The 20,463-nt window shown below is 32.5% G+C and overlaps 1 protein-coding gene and 1 long non-coding RNA gene across 3 annotated transcripts in view; one reads left to right on the forward strand and one right to left on the reverse strand.

Annotated features, from left to right (window-relative positions):
• LOC145242245 (glutamate receptor 2-like) overlaps nt 1-20,463 on the reverse strand; it is an 815,605-nt gene that overhangs the window by 186,816 nt on the left and 608,326 nt on the right. The window lies entirely within an intron of this gene.
• The window catches only part of LOC145242162 (uncharacterized), a 103,900-nt gene that overhangs the window by 47,624 nt on the left and 35,813 nt on the right, over nt 1-20,463 (forward strand). For both annotated transcript variants that reach the window (XR_013862665.1, XR_013862668.1), the window contains exon 2: nt 10,641-10,820. This is a non-coding gene — a long non-coding RNA (uncharacterized LOC145242162). The remainder of the gene's footprint in view (nt 1-10,640; nt 10,821-20,463) is intronic.

Here is a 20,463-nt window from a genome sequence, read left to right on the forward strand (position 1 = left end):
GCAATCCACAAACGATCCCCAGTTACATGTATATTCGCGTTAGGGGAGATGACGACTTTAGGCTTTTGCAACTCTTGCAAGTAGCTGTCGGCGCCCTTCCTAGAATTTTCAAAATGGTCATCCATTTGGTACTGACCAGGCTGAACGTTACTTGCCTCCAGTGATCTAACAAGAACCGGTATGTAAACGTGATTATGCTATGATTATTCAGTATATATATATATATATATATATATATATATATATATATATATATATGTATATGGGTGTGTACGTTTGTGTGCCTGTGTGTTTGTGAGTGTGTGTGTGTTTGCGTGTGTGTGTGTGTGTGTGTGTGATTACTTCATTTAATCCCATGTATCAATATACGAAGATATAATCTGAGGCGTACATTTTCGTATTACCTTCAAAAGTGATTAATACATAGTTAGTGCTAGGTAGTAAGTTATAAAAATATTTATGGCAATTAAGCTAAACAGAATATTCCGTGTTTAATTCTCATGAGAATTCGCCAAGATTTTGCATAAGCCAGACGAATTCTAACGAGTATGAGAGGCGGAATAGCTTGTGTAACGTAATTGCCATATATATTTTCATAACTTACCATATTTTTATATATATATATATATGTATACATAGTTATATATACATGTATTATATATACATGTATATACATATGGAGGATACATATATCTATATACATATCTATATATAGAGAGAGAGACAGAGAGAGACAGAAAGAGAGACAGAGGGGGAGAGGATATATCTATCTATCTATATATATGGAGGATATATATATCAATATATATATATATATATATATGTAACTACTTAATTTACTCACATATAATTAATATACTAACTATAATATATATAATAAAATATAATAAAATTAAAAATAGAAGAAAAAGAAACATAATTTGGTATACGGCCCCATACAATCAAATGTTAAAAAAAAAACTTGGTAAGAAATTTCTAGATCTTATTGAAAAACACTTTCCCGCAACCAACGCCTTATACAAAATTTTCAATAAAAATACCTTAAAGTTATCCTACAGGTGTTGCAAAAATTAAGAGATGATAATTAAAGCACATAATAACAAAATATTAAATAAAAACAATGTAAACAACAAAATAAACAATAAAAAAGTAGACACCATGACAAAAATAAAACTAACACAAGCAGAAATAATAATAATAATAATAATAATAATAATAATAATAATAATAATAATAATAATAATAATAATAATAATAATAATAATAATAATAATAATAAACAAATCCCCGGACAAGAACAACCTTACTAAAAATAAAATACTAATAACGAACAAGATAAATGCAACTGTAGACACCGCACACTTTGCCCACTTCAAAATAAATGTCTAACCAAAAGCGTAGTTTACCAGGCCACAATATTTGCGAAAGAAACCCCGAATAACAAGAAATATTACGTAGGTATGACTTCCTTAGATTTCAAATCTCGATACTATGACCACAAAAGTGCATTCAACAATAAAAAACACCGTATAAAAACAACACTAGCGAATAAATGCTGGGAACTCAACGAAAAGCGGACATTCGCCGGTAGTCGAATGGAAAATAATAAGACAACCCACCACGTGTAGGGACCTAGACGACCCATGTAGATTATGCCTTCATGAAAAATTTGCTATCCTGTACTTTAAAGGACCCCAACATCTATTAAACTGTAGAAGAGAAATAGCAAACAACTGTGTTCACAAGATAAAATTTACTCTAGGATAGCGATACAAAATAGCTTTAAAACTAACAAAATCAATAGAAAATAAGCAAATAAACAAATTAAATAAATATGAATATACATAAACGATCACACATATATGTATATATATATGTGTATATATGTGTGTACACATATATATATATTTATATATAAACTAACATTAATAAAAAAACAAAAAAAACAAACACTAACCTAGATTAAAAACAGATCAAAAAACTAAATATCCAGGCTAAACATAGCACACACAAAGGAACACGTCAACCAGAGGTCCGACGAATGCATGCTTATTGGCTGATAAGAAGGGCGCGGTGGATACTAGATAGCTGATTGGCTAACTAAAATCTCAATAGAAGATGCGAATATAAAAACGACAAAAAAACACAGAATTCGCGCATAAGCCTGAAGAATCCTTGAGTGGATGAAACGCGGAATATTCAGTGTAGCTTAATCGTCATATACATTTTATAACTTACTATATATATATATATATATATATATATATATATATATATATATATATATAAATATATATATATATCAGTACACGGACTATTGCCATGTAATTTATTTGATTTTCTGGGACAATAATTCAATAATTTTTACTGTAATCATCTGAAGCAGACATTTTTTATTTTACAAGAATTTCCCATTTTCTTTACTATTATCACATTCGGTTCTCTTTTCTAAAGGCATTACTCTATCATTGTTGTTGTTGTTGTTATTATTATTATTATTATTATTATTATTATTATAAAGATGAAATGAAGTTAGCATTAGACCATTTTTAAAGAATCATTGATGTTGTTCCTCATGTATGATTAATCAATTTGTAGAAGTCTATTTACTGATTATAAAAGATGAAAGCATATTAATGTATTATTTTCATTCAGAATAACAAAGCAACTTCTGCTGAATGATAAATTCAGAATCTAAGACGATAATTGATTAGCAAGTGCAAGGAAAGAGAGATAATAATTTCATCAACGTTAGAACAATGATTTTTAACAAAATAATGAAATATTCATTAGCATTCATGCTTTTAAAAGAATTAATCCTTCATTAAGTTTGTAATTCAGAAAAAAAAATCAATATTTTTTTTTTAAATTAACACAAGAAACCAGTTTAAGGCACAATGAAACATCTATTGTCGTTCATCCATATGTTATATTTATAACTGAACTATAATTATATAATTTATAACTAAATTATGATTATATAATTTATGACTAAATTATAATTATATAATTTATAACTAAATTATAATTATATAATTTATGACTAAATTATAATTATATAATTTATAACTAAATTATAATTTTATAATTTATGACTAAATTATAATTATATAATTTATAACTAAATTATAAATTATATAATTTATAATTAAACTATAATTATATAATTTATAACTGAACTATAATTATATAATTTATAACTAAATTATAATTATATAATTTATGACTAAATTATAATTATATAATTTATAACTAAACTATAATTATATAATTTATAACTGAACTATAATTATATAATTTATAACTAAATTATAATTATATTATTTAAGACTAAATTATAATTATATAATTTATAACTAAACTATAATTATAGAATTTATAACTAAATTATAATTATATAATTTATAATTAAATTATAATTATCGCTGATGGTGATTTTAATATGATAGACGGAAACTATTCACGCCTACAATAAAAATGGAGTAACTGATTGGGTGGATGATATCATAGCCATAAATCCAAAATTTTACTTTAGATTGAAAAGCATAATAATTACAAGAAACCCTCTCTACCACCCATAGCAATGGCCAACGACTCTTTATCTGAGAGTCCATCTTTCAAACTCCTTGGCCTAACGTTCACAGGAAACATGAATTGGAAAAATTACGTTGAAGGCATTGCCAGGGCCGCTGCAAGAAAGGTGGGCTCTCTCTACCGTGCTAGAAAACTACTAACACCCGAAAGTATTCTGCACCTCTATAAGGCCACCATTCGCCCATGTATGGAGTATTGCTGCCACATCTGGGCTGGTGCATCTGCTACTAGTCTCTCGCTCCTTGACAAGGTTCAAAAGAGAGTCGCAAACCTGATAGGCCCTGAACTGGCATCTAAGCTTCAGCCTCTGTCCCATCGACGAAATGTTGCATCCCTCTGCCTTTTCTACAAGTATTTTAGTGGTGAATGCTCTGACGAACTGCAATCACTTGTGCCCCCACGACGGGAGCACCCTCGACAAACCCGACAGGCTGCTAAATCCCACCCCCACACTGTAGAGATCCCTAGATGTAAAAGAGCTTTTTACTCCAATAGTTTCTTCCCCAGAACCGCTAGACTCTGGAATTCCATTCCAGGTCCCTGCTTCCCCAACAGTACTGACGTGCAGAAGTTCAAGTGTAACGTGAACCGACACCTTGCTGCCCAAATCCCTACATAGTACCCCAGTAGTTGTTGCCCCTGACAGTAGCCCCCTACACCAAAGTGGCAATTTTCCTTGTTTGGGGTGAAAATGTAATAAAGAAAAAAAATGGGAAAAACTCTATTATCTGGCCCCAAAATAGAAGATAATATACTAATAATATACCTTAATTCCTTAATTTCATTTTGTGAAATACAAGAAATACTACGCAATCTTTTCTCACGCGCACTTAAATAAAAGAAAAAAAGTTAATTGGAAGATCGACTAACAATATCATAACAGATAATATAATAAACCCCTTACCAAACATATATGTAATGCTGACCTGCTCCACACGTTTAAAATATATAAGGTGATTTATGGGACGACTGGGGAACCAGAGAGGGATATATATAATATAACTTATATAATATAATAACCTATATAATATATAATACAAAATATACTAAACCCCTACCATATATGTATTGCTGACCTGTTCCGCACGTTTAAAATAGATTAGGTGAAAATATAACCTATATAAGACAACATAACTATATTGAAATATAATATCATAATCGATTAAATCAATTTTATTTTTCTCCATTAAATATTGTCAACTATAAAACCAGCATATTTATAGGTACTATGCTATTTTCTGCGTTCACCGATAATTATATATATACATATTTTATAAATCCTATGTTGTATCATAAAATTAAAATGCATACTTCGTTCTGGTTACAGTATTTGTATAAACGGAACAAAATGCTTTCGAATTCTTCAATAATTATATATCCAAATATATATTTATATATAATATATATGTGTGTGAGTGTGTGTCCTATTTATACTAGTCTCATTATATATATATATATACATACATACATACACACACACACACACACACACACACACACACACACACACACACACACACACACACACATATATATATATATATATATATATATATATATATATATATATATATATATATATATATATATATATATATATATACAAGTATTAAAAGATGGCAAACATAATAACACGAAAATATTACCAAAAAAAAAAAAATTATTATCAAATATTGTAATGGCACAAATTCTAAGGAAACTAAAAAAAAACATAAATAATAAGCTGAAGATATGTAACTAGAATGTAGGTACTTTATTATGCACAAAATTATCTATTAAGTAAAAGTTTCAACGATAAATTTGTCGCCTTCGGGAAAAGAAAATTAACTTTATTTTAAAACTTTTATTGAAAAAAATCAATTAAAGTAACTTCATTATGTAGTAGAGATGACATCTATTTAATTTGGCTACCGTCAGCCTCAATCACCGCATCGATACAGGTCCTTAACTGGCAGAACTCTTTTTTCCACCAGCGCCGGCGGTAGCTCGGCGAATACCCGGCGAATTCTCGGCAGATGGCGAAGATCATGCTGACTTTTGTGTTGTGGAAGGGCATATTCGTAATGCTCTCGAATTATGATCAAACGAAGTAGTCTTGCGGGATCCGGGGGGGGCAGTGACGGAATGGTACAATGTATTAGCACTCTTTCTGAAGCCAAGCCTGGTTTCTATGGATTTGTGGGCCGGCGGAAAGCCCTGCTACAAGCCCAGAGTCTGCTAGCGACCACCCGATTGCACCAAGGAATCACAAAACTTTTCAGCACATCCAGGTACAGTTTGTTGTTGACTTTTAAGCCGACTTCGAAGATGTGAGATGGCATGATGGGGCCCTCACTTGAAGCCAAACCAAATACCATAGCCGGTGTCCGGAAATTTCGTTGAGCTTTGTCTTTAAGCGTTGAACCGGCCGACTTTCTTTTTTTTCTTTTTGTTTTTACATGGAGGTCACCACTTATCAAGGCCCGGAAGCAACTCGGAGATAAGGGTCATTGCGTGTACAGTAATCAATGGGGTAGTATTGTAGTAATAGTTAGTATTGGAGATTTGATAAAGTGTCTGACTTAAGGGGGCGATTCCTCAGGAATTTGTTTATGTTGGACTTGAAGACATCCAAGTTGTAGTCAGGTGGGAAACAGGCAAACGGAAGAATTCCACAGGCGTGCACTTCTAAGAAAGATGCGTTTTTCATGGAATATACATTTTGATTTAGGCACAGATAAAGGTTGGAGAAAATTAGCTGGACAGGTATTTTTCGTAAAAGATATGCAAAGAGAGGGAGAGATTGGAGCTTGGACGAGCACCTGTCATGGAAATAACGATAAAACAAAGACTTTGCATTTCTAAGGTGTTGATAATAGTCCTGTCATCATAACTTGGATTGGTAGAGAGCATGAATTGTACAGAAGCGCATCATCGATTTCGCTCTTTCAAAATTGTGTTATTTACAGACATTATATACTGCTTCTGTGGCTCTTATGACTTGTTCACAACTGGCCAACTAGTAGATGGTCTGTAACAGTAATCGAAAACCGGTTTCATCAGACTCAAATGAAATTATGTATTTTTCTAGGGTGACAATTTTATCGTTATAACCTGTATCTATATATCTATAAAAGTGAAATTGTCTGTCTGTGTGTCTGCGTGTGTACATTTCCCTACCAAACTACTCGATCAATTTTCACTCAACAGATTCGAGATTTGACATAAAGTGTACTGAGATTTTAGAAAATCTTTTTAATCGGTTTTCGGCCAGAAATTTGGCTATAAACGAGTTAAAGTTCAACAAATTGACCTTTGAGAACTCTAGAAAATATGGGTCTAAACACTTGAAATTTTAGATGTAGGTTCCTTCACCAAACATGGATCAAACTTTTTACCTTGATTTGAGCTCAAAAAAAATAAATAAATGTTAAGGGGTGAAATTTTTAAAAAATTGGACCTCTCAGTTAATTTTTGTGCGAAAACATCTGAAATTTTTCATAACGTGTATTCAGACATAGGGCAAGGTTTTAGATCGGTTTTAAGCCGAAAATTTAGCTACCAAGTGGCCAAAGTTCAAAAGATTTTACCTTTGCGGTTTCTTGCAAACTATTCATCCAATTTTGCGTCTAAAAATGTGAAATTTTACATAAAGCGTATTCAGACAGGCAACAAGCTTTTTAATCAGTTTTAGGGGCGAAAATTTGGTAGTCAAAGTTGAAAGAGTGTACACTTGCTGAATCTACCAAACATTTCCGCCAATTTTGTGTCCAAGCACTTGGAATTTAAGATATAGGTTTCCTGCATATGAGTATAACTTTTAATATATATATATATATATATATATATATATATATATATATATATATATATACATATATATATAAATTATTATTCCTGACTATTTGTTTGTTATTTTTTCACAATTTGATTAATATATACAAAAGGTTCTTACTTTAATATTTTATTTATATTTATACATAATATGGTTCTTTCAAAATTTACGATTAAGAGGTTACCTCATTTGCATATACATTTAGTAAAATTGATTTATTAAATAGCTGCATGTTAGTTTAAGTTTCTAGCGACAGAGTAATTTAAGGGTTCTGTTTTAGGTTGTTGTTACATCAACTTTAATTAATAATTATATTGATAATATATTTAATTTAATTTATTTGGAATTATTATTTCCTGCATGGATTTTTAGAAACGGGTAAAGTTATTTCCTCTGACAAGATTTTTATACGCTCCGAAGTTCGAAAGATAAAAAAGAAACTCTTCCCCACATAAAATAATTTGCTAATCGCAATAAGTCTAGAGTGAAAAAATAATTTCGTATAGACAGAAAGATGTTTTGTTTATTTTTTAAATATTAATAAATTTCGTATAGACAGAAAGATGTTTTGTTTATTTTTAAATAGTAATAAATAAATAAAACACTTAAGAATAAACGAAAAGATCTTATTTGTTTGTTTTTATTATTCTTGAAACGACTACACAGAAACTTTGAGCGTTCCGGGAATTCACCCCCCTCCCACTAAAGAAAAAAGAAACAAGTACAAAATTTTATTTTATTTACGAAAGCAGCCAGTAAAAAAAAAAACAAGCAAATAAAAGGAATTTCATTTTGTTCTTAAATTTTGCAAACGCGTCCGTTATTATTTCTTAAGTGGGCAAATTATATCGCTTTTCAGGTTGGAGCCTGCCTACACGACTATTTTTTCGGTCGCTTCAGTACTCGCTGCTTTTTTTATTGAAACAAAGGTTGCATGAAGTAATTTCTATGAGGGGGGTAAACACCGCGTAGAAAACCTGGTGGTGCCTGTTTAAAAACGTTCAACGAACGTCTATAAAATTAAGTGTCAGTGTGGAGCTGACTACGTGGGCAGAACGAGTCACAGATTGGAGGTCAGAATTTCCGAACATGTCCCTTTATATATACGACAGGGTAGGTTAGACTCCTCTGCACGATCACGTGTTTCTGCTACCGCGATCGGTGATCACCTGACCAGTTAAAATAAATGTGCGAGTGAGTACACACCGGAGTGGTTCTCTATTTTGCACAGGGCTAGGTCTGTTCAACATTTCGGATTATTGGAGGCCCTTACAATAAACTGTTGCAGACCTGTTCTTTGCAAACAGATGGACCACGTACGTTCGTTGAACGTTTTTAAACAGGTGCCACCACGTTAATTTCTACGCGGTGTTTTTCCCCCTCATAGAAATTACTTCATGCCAACATTACTTCATTCCGACATTTACTTCTGAAGACAGTCGGCGAAAAATACTTCCAGTTTCTTCACCGTTCCCCCTTTTCTTTTCTCTTTCTCCCCCTTTTAGTCGATCTTCTTCCTTTACAATTTATTTTTCTTACGTTTAGTAGATGCTGTTTCTTTTTACATTATAGTCGATCTTTTTTCATAAGGTTTAAAAAAAGCCCTTCTTCACTTTCAATATATATATACTGCAGCGTGACATAAGGAGTTTTTCTCAATTCTCTCCTTAAAGTGTCCTTGTTTTGATAAAATAATGAGGTTATTTATAAATTATTTTTTATGCTTTCAGTAAATATATTTGATTATTTCTTGATTAAAACCATCACGATATTTATTTATTAAGTGCTTGCATATATATATATATATATATATATATATATATATATATACTTATAGATATATTATTCCATGTATACGCATATAATATTATCAAAGATATAATAAATCGTGCTTATATTTTTAGTATTTATTTTACAGTACTTTGATATGGGTTTAGAGAAGAAATTTAAATTAAGAAAAAGATTTATGGCAAGCATGCTACACAACAATGTCCGACTTTTATGCAGGTAATTCATCGCTTTGACATGGGCTTCTCATTACAGAGTGTTTTATATATACCCGTGTTTTACACACACACACACACACACACACACACACACACACACACACACATATATATATATATATATATATATATATATATACCCGTGTTTAGTTGAGCTAGGTAACCAATCAGATCTTTTTATATCCTTCCCCAGCTGAATTTTTCTTAGCCAATCGCTGATATTCTCTCAAACAATTATTTGACTGGCATTTCCTTTGCTTAATTTAATTTTACTTTTTGTGGATGTCACACGCTCATCTTATAGATATCTTGAGTAATTTCATCGATTAAAATACATTACAGAAAATATATAATAAATAACATTGTATTTTCCAAAATTACAGCTACTGTTTATCATCTGATTTATATTTAATGTACGTATATGCGTGTTTAAAGTATTAGTACACGCATATGCATACAACCTCTATGACATAAATAAGCAGAGAATCATGTTGTCAGATCGATCGATATAATGACTGATATATAGATACGTGCACATTGATATGTATGAGCATATCGAAGATGCACAGATATGTACACTGATAAATATGCATAATGGCTGAATAATATAAACACATTGAGTTTTATATGTATATATATATATATATATATATATATATATATATATATATGTGTGTGTGTATATATGAAATATTGATCGACTTATGCATGGATTGGTTTTCCTTTCTAATGATAGCATGGCCTTTGATATTTGGTCAATAACATCTGCCCACTTATATCCATACTTCCAAAAGCGATTTCGTCCTTTTCTGTAACTGGAATAGTTTGTTATTTTTAGTATTATTATTAGCAGCATTATTCGCACCAGTCATTCTTTCTGTTTGACCTTGTATCTTATTTTTCATTTGATTCTTTTGGTAGTTATAGACATACAAAAATAAAATAAAACTTTATCTCCCTTTACAAATACCATGTCTCCTTCTTGTTTTTCTTCTCGTTTTCCTCTTGTTGTTGTTGTTCTTCTTCTTTTTCTTCGTTTTCTTTTTCATAATAATTATTACTTTTATTATTATTATTTGTAATAGTGGTCGTATTTGTAGTTGTAGTATCGCATATTCCGTTTTACTGTTGCTATGCTACGAAGTGGTATTCAGAAACATCGCATAAAAAAAAATAATTGAACCAAAGCAGGATGTATTTTCACTTTTAATTTTTTCCGCTTGCAGTTTTCCTCGGTGTTGATTAGTGAAACTTCCCACTGTGTTTGTTTCAAGATTTTTCTCACTCGGTGTTTAAGCGCGAAGAACATTAATGGAAATGGTCTTGAATTTCCTGTTTGACGTGCATGAATTTTGAACGTCCTTGTGTCATATTTTGACGATTTTTGATTTGAGCGGACGTGCAAGGTAGGTGTCTTCTTCTTCTACGTTACATTTGTGCCAGTTTTATTCGCACGAAATTCCATATATATATGTTTACATTTTTATTGCATTATCTTGACTCACTTAAAATTCTTACGCCAGACTTTAAAAGCTGTTTCTCAGCAATAGCGAGAGTACGTTTTCCTCTAGAGTTTAAGTGACATTAATTTTCTTTAGATTCACAATACATTTCATTATGTCACATCAGTATTAGTTTGCACTTTTTATTTGCGATGTAACTTTTATTCGTTTGATTTTTAACTGATACCGTACAGCCGTGATCTTGTTATCTGATTGATGTCAAACACTATTATAATCATAGCACATTCCATTCATTCTCAGCTAGTATTTGGATGGTATATTATCACGTCTTTATCTCTCCTCGTCATAAATATTATTATTATTGACTCGCTACGAGATCGCATATAGACCATCACCAGCTCACTGACGATGTATGTGGTGTTTTCTGGAGTCCAAGTGACAACAAATCTCTTCAGATTTTGAGTTCTCTTCACTTCTCTCGATAACTAAAGCTTAACATTTGTTTCCTGCTGGCATTGGGGTACGGCTGGCAAGATTCCTCCAATTAAGCCCCAATCATCTTCGCACATTTTAAGCGGAGGTCTTCTTCACTCCTGCCTTTCTCGGCTCCCCCCTCCCGGATTTGTTTAATACTCTTTTGTATTGCGTCCTCCGATGTAGACGCAACTATTTATTTACTTTTAAGTAATTAGTATGGTGCCGTTTCGATTTTCTTGATTCCCTGTGCCCGTCTGCTTTCGAATTTTGTGTTATTCTTATTTCAGCATTCAAGACTGGGTATTGTTCACAGTTTATATGTATTATTATTATTATTATTATTATTATTATTATTATTATTATTATTATTATTATTATTATTATTATTATTGTTGTTGTTTTTATTATTATTATTATTATTACTTTTATTTTTATTATTATTATTATTAATAATAATAATAATAATAACAAAAACAACAACAAAAACAACAACAAGAATAATAATAATAATAATAATAATAATAATGTCTCGACTTTTGGATGTATTTAATTGATATTTTTTATAACATCAGGATAATTCCGTCGAATTAATACACGCAAGCTGCACTATTTGATAAATAATATTATTTGTCCATCTGATGAAAATATTTCAGGTGGCTTTTGGTCATGGTCCCAAGCGTTCCAATTACAATGGAATCACTTTTGACTTCTTTGTATTTCCGTAGTCTTATTCCTATTTAAGATCTTGGTATTTTTCGTGTTCTATTTCTAACACGCTGATATCGAAATGACAGTTTATGTCAATGATTGATTAAGTTGTCCTGTTTCTGTTTAGAAAAAATATGGCAGGTTTAGAATGCCCAAGGATTTTATCAATTTGTATGCGGATGTTCCATAGAAATCTAACATTATCGTTTTCCTATAGAATCTCTATGTATATTCATACCACGTCTTTTGGGATCTAATTAATAGAGTTTTCATATGGTCTAGTGTTGGACTTAAGCGACTTTGTCGTGTCTCCATCTTTTATACTGATGGTGAGCAAGCACATTATGTTCTTATAATAATATAGGATTATTTTTCTTACGCTTTCATTACACAATCTGCATATCAGTGTTTTTTCCGATGTAGTGTTTGACGAACGTAATGCGAGTGATTTATTCCTGGGTTGCCATTAAAATGCTCTCAGTAGATCTTTTAAGATCTCTCCTGACGATCCAATTCCAGATGTACTTATCTAAAAATGTTTTATTCTAGAAGCAGACCCTGTGTAATATGTGTGAAAATAATTTTCCCACGTTTGTTTGCATTAGTTTCAGAAATATACTCTATTTTTACATCTTGAAAAATATAAGTTTTAAAAATTAATCTTAAAAAAAATTACAGAGGACAAGGTATCATCTGACACGTATTGTCGCTTATCGAAATGTTACATAAATAATTAAAAGAGGTGATTATCGCTGAGGTGAATAATCATGACACACGAAAACTACTAAACTCCAGAATAAAGGAGGAGTAAATGCTTGGGTGAATGATATCAGAACCATAAAACAGAAATTTTACCATAGATTGAATAGTACAATAGGGAACAAAACTCTACTATATGCCTCTACAAGAGAAGGTAATATATCAATAATAATAATAATATATCTTTATTCATATAAGTACAAGTGTTATGCGATAGAACAAATACTACGCCATCTCTTCTCACGCGCACTTCAAGAGAAGCCGATAATTATCGGAAGATCGACTAACCATATCATAACAGATGATATAATAAGCCCTTCTCCAAACAAATATGTAATACTCACCTGCTCCGAAAGTTTACAATCTATTATGTGATTCTTGGGAAGACGGACTTATGAAATTATAGTCTATACTACACAGGACAACTGTATTAAAATATAATACCATAATCTGTAAAATAAATTTTATTTTCCTCCATTAAAGATTGTAAACTAAAAAAGCATCGTATTTATAGTTACTATGCTATTTATATTTATAGTTACTATGCTATTTATTTACATTGTATTTATAGATATTATGCTATTTTCTGCGTTTGCACATTACTATACATAGATACTTTATAAATCCTATGTTTTAATCGTTCTGATTTAAGCATTTGTGTATACAAAAAAACACCTTTTGAATTCCTTCAATAATAATATATATAAATATAAATATATATATATATACATATATATGTATATATATGCATATATGTGTGTGAATATGTGTTCTAATTTGTTCTAGTTTTTTATATTATATACATATATATATATATAGATATAGATATAGATAGATAGATATAGATATAGATACAGATATTCAAATGTAAAGAACATAAGAACAACAAAAATAATACCCAAAAAGTAATTATCAGAAAGTGTAATGACACAAATTCTAAAAAAATACAAACATAAACAATGAGCAGAAGATATGTAACTGTAGAATGCAGGTACTTTACTTTCTCCAAATTCTCGCCAAACAAAAATCATCCTTAACGGTATATATATATATATATATATATATATATATATATATATATATATATATATATACCATCTTATCTCGCAATTACTTATAACGTCACCAACTAACTGAAGAACCCCCCCATCTGATTTTCCTTTATATCATAAGTTGCTTAAAACGTGATTAGTTAAAGTTCAGAATAAAATCACGCTTTCTCTTAACGGTTAATTTAAAAAAAAAAATCTTCTGAACGCTATTAAAAGTTAAATTCTTCACTAGTTTGCAGTTTGGAGACGGAAGAAGCGTTGTTGTGATAAGTGATTTTCTCTACTAATTCGCACTTTTTATTTTTAGATTCCAATATTAATAACTACATTTTATTTCAGTATTTAATTTATGTATTTCTGTTGTATTAAATGCTAGCTTTTTTTTTCCGTCCATAAATGTTTATCTACCAAGTTGATCTTAAATATTGTATAATCAATCCATTATATTATCATTTTCAGTCCCCCACCCCTAATTTCTGGCTCCCATCTTATCTCGCAATTACTTATAACGTCACCAACTAACTTCGGAAGAACCCCCCCCATCTGATTTTCCTTTATATCATAAGTTGCTTAAAATGTGATTAGTTAAAGTTCAGAATAAAATCACGCTTTCTCTTAACGGTTAATTTAAAAAAAAAATCTTCTGAACGCTATTAAAAGTTAAATTCTTCACTAGTTTGCAGTTTGGAGACGGAAGAAGCGTTGTTTTGATAAGTGATTTTCTCTACTAATTCGCACTTTTTATTTTTAGATTCAAATATTAATAACTACATTTTATTTCAGTATTTAATTTATGTATTTCTGTTGTATTAAATGCTAGCTTTTTTTTTCTCGTCCATAAATGTTTATTTATCTACCGAGTTTATTGCAAAAATAGATTACCTAATTGTACTCATTTTTAGTTTGTGAGAGGGGAATCTATCACCATACTTTCCCTTAAACATGTCCGTTGGACTTTTATTAAGTACAATACTTAATAGTTTTTTTGTTGTTTTTTTTAATGGAGAGTAGTAAACGCATTGTGGATGCGTTATCGGCAGATCCTGTTACTCTCGCTTCTTCTTATTTGTCCCTCAGTCCTCATTTTTTAAATGAGTGATTTTTCTGACAAAGGGAGAAGAAAAAGCTGTTTTCTAGGTTGGCAGTATTATTGCGCGAACAGTTGGCAGAGTTGGTGGAAATTTTCTGTGTCTATGTCTATCCTTGTAGCCATGTCACTAGTAAGGGTGCTGGAGGTAAACGTTTTGTCTGGGCTGACGTTATCCGCCTGATAGTCAGGGACCCGAACCTTGGATTAACCACTAAGGAGGCTGTCCTATCAGCAGGTGCAAAGTACTGGGGCTGCTGTATTGCCATTTGGTGAATGGAATCTGGACCATGCAGTAGCTTCTGGTGGGGCCTCTCGATGCCATACTAGTGGGTAATTGTTACGGCTTTACCTTATCATGTGCTACAAAAAAAAATTCTTCGTTTCTTTTTCTCTCTTAGTTTCCACTCTCTGTCCTGTTCTAAGTAAATCTGTCGACCTAGTCCACCAATTCCAAAATTTCATCATGACAATTTTCAAGAAAAATACACGATTAAACCCGGTTCTCCAACTTCCAACGTAGACCCCCTACTACCATGTCTCCTTCTCCAACATCAGGGGTCTTCGTTCTAACCTTCCAGAGGTTGAAACCCAATTACAGGAGACTAAACCAGACCTTTTATTTTTAAGTGAAACTGGCATTGGACAGGCTATTTCCCTAGATGAGTTTGCAATTACAGGATACTCTAACTTAACTTCTAAATCTGACCCCCAAGATCGCCATGGGCATGGAATATGTGCCTATATTAAAGATAGCTTTCCATGTGGGAGGGACATCTCCAGGGAAGATCCTAACTTACCCTATATGTGCTTCCGGGTTGCTTTAGCTCACACTACTGCATTTATATTTACTCTCTATCGCCCCCACAACAGCGGAGTTACTATCTTTCAAAGCATATCTGAGAAAATTGACCAAGTCCTTTCTACTTATCCTTCAGCTAACATTCACGTATGTGGAGACTTCAATATTCACAACGTCGAATGGTTGACCCACTCAAACAAGACCGATGATGAGGGGAGGTTCTGTCATGATTTCTCCATTGCCTATGACCTCACTCAGATTGTTCAGGAACCTACCCGTGTGCCCGATAATGACGGCCAGTATGCGAGCCTACTAGACCTTTTTCTCACAACTTGCCCTGAACTATGTTCAGTTTCTGTTCTGTCGCCTCTTGGATCTTCCGACCACTCTGTTGTATCAATTAAGATAAAAATGAAATGTAATAAGTCCCCAGACGTACCTCTTCATCGTACAGTATATCGATACACTAAGGCTGACTGGGATAGCTTCCGTACATTTATATCTGATCTACCTCTGCATTCCATGTTTAAAAAGGATGTGTCCTCTATAGTATTAGACCTAACTGAATGGTTAATTGTAGGTATTGACCATTTCATACCCTCTAAAAAGTTTCAGCAAAAACCTAACAGCCAGCCATGGTTCTCTCCAGAATGTGCTGCTGCCATTGCGCACAGAAATCACTTTTTCCACTGCTTCAAACGTAATAGATGTATGGAAACTAAAGCCGTTTTCAGGACTGCCAGCAACCATTGTAAGAAAGTAATAAAGAACGCAAGAGAGTTGTATGCTCAATCTGTTAAGTCCAAAGTAGCTGAGCAGCGGCTTGGTTCCCACCAGTTTTGGCAAATAGCAAACAGAATCCTGAACAGAAGCGTGTGCTCCATTCCAACTATTATCAATGGACCTGAGGTAATCTCGTCAGCATCAGACAAAGCCAAACTCTTTGTCAAGAACTTTGCAGCTAATTCTACCCTTTGCGACCAAGACTGCCAACCCCCAATATTTCCTCCTGTATCAGAAAACACGCTATGTGATATACGTATATCTGTACGTGATGTTGCCAAGCTAATCAAAAACCTTGATTCGAGTAAAGCAACTGGTCCTGATGGTATTCCAATTATAGTACTCAAAAAACTTCAACCTGAACTAGCGCCCATACTTACAAAACTGTTTAAACGTTGTCTTAAGGAGAATAGTTTCCCATCTCCCTGGAAAATCTCATCAGTATGCCCTGTATTTAAGAATTCAGGTGATCGCTCATCCCCCTCTCAGTACAGGCCAATAAGTATCCTGTGCGTCATGAGTAAGTTGCTAGAATCTGTGTTAAATACAGAAGTAATCAAACATCTCAACAAAAATAACCTTCTTAGTGACACTCAATATGGTTTCCGTTCTGCTAGATCTACAGCAGATGTCCTTACAGTTATATCGCATAGGATTAGCAAATCTCTCGACGGTGGCAATCTTTCTAGGGCAATTGCTCTTGACATATCTAAAGCCTTTGATAGGGTATGGCATAAAGGTTTACTTCATAAGATCGCTAGCTATGGTATAGCTGGAAAAGTCTTCTCAATTATTAAATCATTTCTTTCTGATAGGTTCATAAGAGTAGTAGTTGAGGGGCAAACATCAGAAGCTCACAGTATTAATGCCGGTGTCCCTCAGGGATCCATCCTGGGCCCAACTCTTTTCCTGATCTACATTAATGATCTTCCAAATCATATCCTTACATCATTTGTAGACATTTATGCTGACGACACTACCATTTATGGTACCACATCTAAGACAGTAAACGACCAAGTTCTCTCCAATTATCTCCCCTCTGATCTTGAGCACGTAGTACAATGGGGAAAGGAGTGGCTGGTTACTTTTAATCCATCTAAAACCAAGCTTCTCTCTTTACATCATCAACATTCTAATCCACATTTGTCATCAATTCAAATGAATGGCTCTCGTCTTCAGGAGGCCTCAAGTTTTGACAAGCTTCTGGGCTTGACCATTACTCCTGATCTTAAATGGAACACATATATCAAATCTGTTGCCAAGGCCGCTGGAAAAAATGGTGGGATCTTTCTATCGATCCAGTAGATATCTCACTGCTGATGCTATTCTCTATCTATATAAGAGCCAGGTACGTCCAAGGATGGAATACTGTTGCCACATCTGGGCAGGAGCTGCTAGAAAGGACTTGTCCTGCCTTGATAGAGTTCAAAATAGACTTCGTAGCCTCGTAGGAGATGTCATTTTCTCCTCCTTGCAACCTCTATCTCACAGAAGAGATGTTGCGAGTTTGTCTCTGATGTATCGTTATTTTCATGGAAAGTGTTCAACTGAGCTTCAATCTATGGCCCCCCCTCGCCAAACTTTCACAAGAAACACTCGTCTAGCTGTAAACACTATCAATAATTTCCCCCATTCTTTATCTGTGCCTAAACCTAAACGTAGATTCCATGAACAAAGCTTCTTTCTTAAAACTGCACGCCTATGGAATTGTCTTCCGTTTTCCTGCTTTCCGGCTGACTACAATATGGTTGTGTTCAAGTCTAAAGTAAATAAGTTCTTGATGAGCCGTTCCATATAAGTTATTAAATTTACCAAATTTTCATTACTAATGATTACTATATTGACCAATTTCTACTGTACACTCTTTAACCCTTATCCTTGAGTGGCCTCTGGGCCTTGATAATGTGGTGATGCATATGTAAAAAAAATATATATATATATATGTATATGTATATATACATATATATATATATATGAATTGGTGTTCCCTAGAAGCTGAGTGACAACAAGTTTCCCCAGATTTCCAGTACTCTCTACCCCTTTCGATAATATTTACAAATGAATTTGCATTATCGCAACAATAACAGCAATTATTATTATTATTATTATTATTATTATTATTATTATTATTATTATTATTATTATTATTAAATAATTGAAACTGGGAGTAAGGGAAATCATCTGGAAATGAATCCCATCCCTTTCCAGAGAGACGGTGATAAACGAAATCAGAATTATTATTAATAGTAGTAGTAGTAGTAGTAGTAGTAGTGGTCGTGTAAGTAGTAGTTCTAGTAAGAACACGAGTATTGTTGTTGGCGATGTTCCTCTTGTGTTTATCATAGTCTTGGTTTTTTTCTGTTGTTGCTTTTCTGTATTTCATAGCAGTATTTCTTTGACTTATATATGTCTTTCATATAGAAAAAGGCATTTGTAAAATCTAAGTCCTGTTTATAAGAACATATGCAGTACGTTTTTATCGCATTGTTTAACAAGAATATTTTTAATTGGATTATTTGACACTTGCATCATTAAAACTATTGCCGCAACTACAACGAGAATTAAACATATACCATCTTACATTTCGATTGTCCTTCATAACTATGTCTTAGACAATATTTCTTATTATTCTGTACATGTTGATAGTAAAATGCAATTATTCTCATTGTCAGTAGGATAAGTAGTAATAATAACCTAGTTTCCCGGAATTCCGTTGGTATAACCTAAAAAATAAACATTTTATTGTCCGTGATTGCAATACGTATTTTATTAAGTTTAGAATGTATATATAGTTGCTTACTATCAAAAATATGATCGCTTATTTTTATTGAATATCCGCATTTAATTATTTTACTATAAAATTATTTTTACGAATGGTCCATCTAAAATATAAAATATCGTTTAACGTAAAAATAATATATTAATATAAATGTTACATTCATTCAAACATAATGAGAAATATTTAATGTAATCTTATAACGTGGAAAATGTCTAACGTTACTTTTTTGCATTTCATATAATATAATAAATGAAACATAGTTTGCTAAGCAGATCCGTGTTTAATATATCTGGGACGTATATACCTAGATTATCACTTTCTTATACCCACACAGATCATCAGATTACCCACTGAAAGAACAGGTGATGTTCCCTCGAATCTGATTTACAAAACTCTCCCCAGAAATACATTACTCTCCATCTCTTTCGATAATTTTTGCCACCTACTTTTCGCTTGGAAAAGCTATTATTATTATTATTATTATTATTATTATTATTATTATTATTATTATTATTATTAGTTGCAGTAGTAGTAGTAGCAGTAGCAGTAATATAGTATTAGTATGAGTAGTAGTAGCAGTAGTATTGTTGTTCTTGTTCTTGTTTTTGTTATTAATCTAATTATTATTGGCTCACATGGAGCTTTCACACAAGTCAACAAACGATCTGATTGGAAACTTGTGGTGTTCTCTGGAAGCTGAGTAACAACAAGTCTCCCCAGACGTCCAGCTCTCTCCACCTTCTTCTATAGCATTTACAAATGAATTTGCATCATCGCAACAACCGCTTACCATTGATTACTCGCTGGTAGTGGCCATTCGTTTATACTGGAATTTGAGTTGCACTCAGCCTCCCCAAGATCACAGTTCTCTTTGAGCTTGTCCAGCCGAGGTCTGTTTGGCGCTCTCTCCTAGGTCTTTCAATTCTTATTGACCCTTCTCGGCCCTTTGGTATCACTTTTTTATTGGGGTGAACGGTGATGAAACAATGCATGATGGGGGTGGAGAACTTGTAGATATGCAACTTCGGTGTTCTTCATTACCTGTAACGCTTATTCGTTATATTGTCTTCTTGTATTATTCTCCGCATTCAAGGGTTTTCCTTATTATTTCAGTCGTTTTCATTATCGTTAGTCGTTGT

Source organism: Euprymna scolopes, chromosome 1, assembly GCF_053919585.1.
Source record: "Euprymna scolopes isolate OS-2025 chromosome 1, ASM5391958v1, whole genome shotgun sequence".
NCBI classification, from domain to species: Eukaryota; Metazoa; Mollusca; class Cephalopoda; order Sepiida; family Sepiolidae; genus Euprymna; species Euprymna scolopes.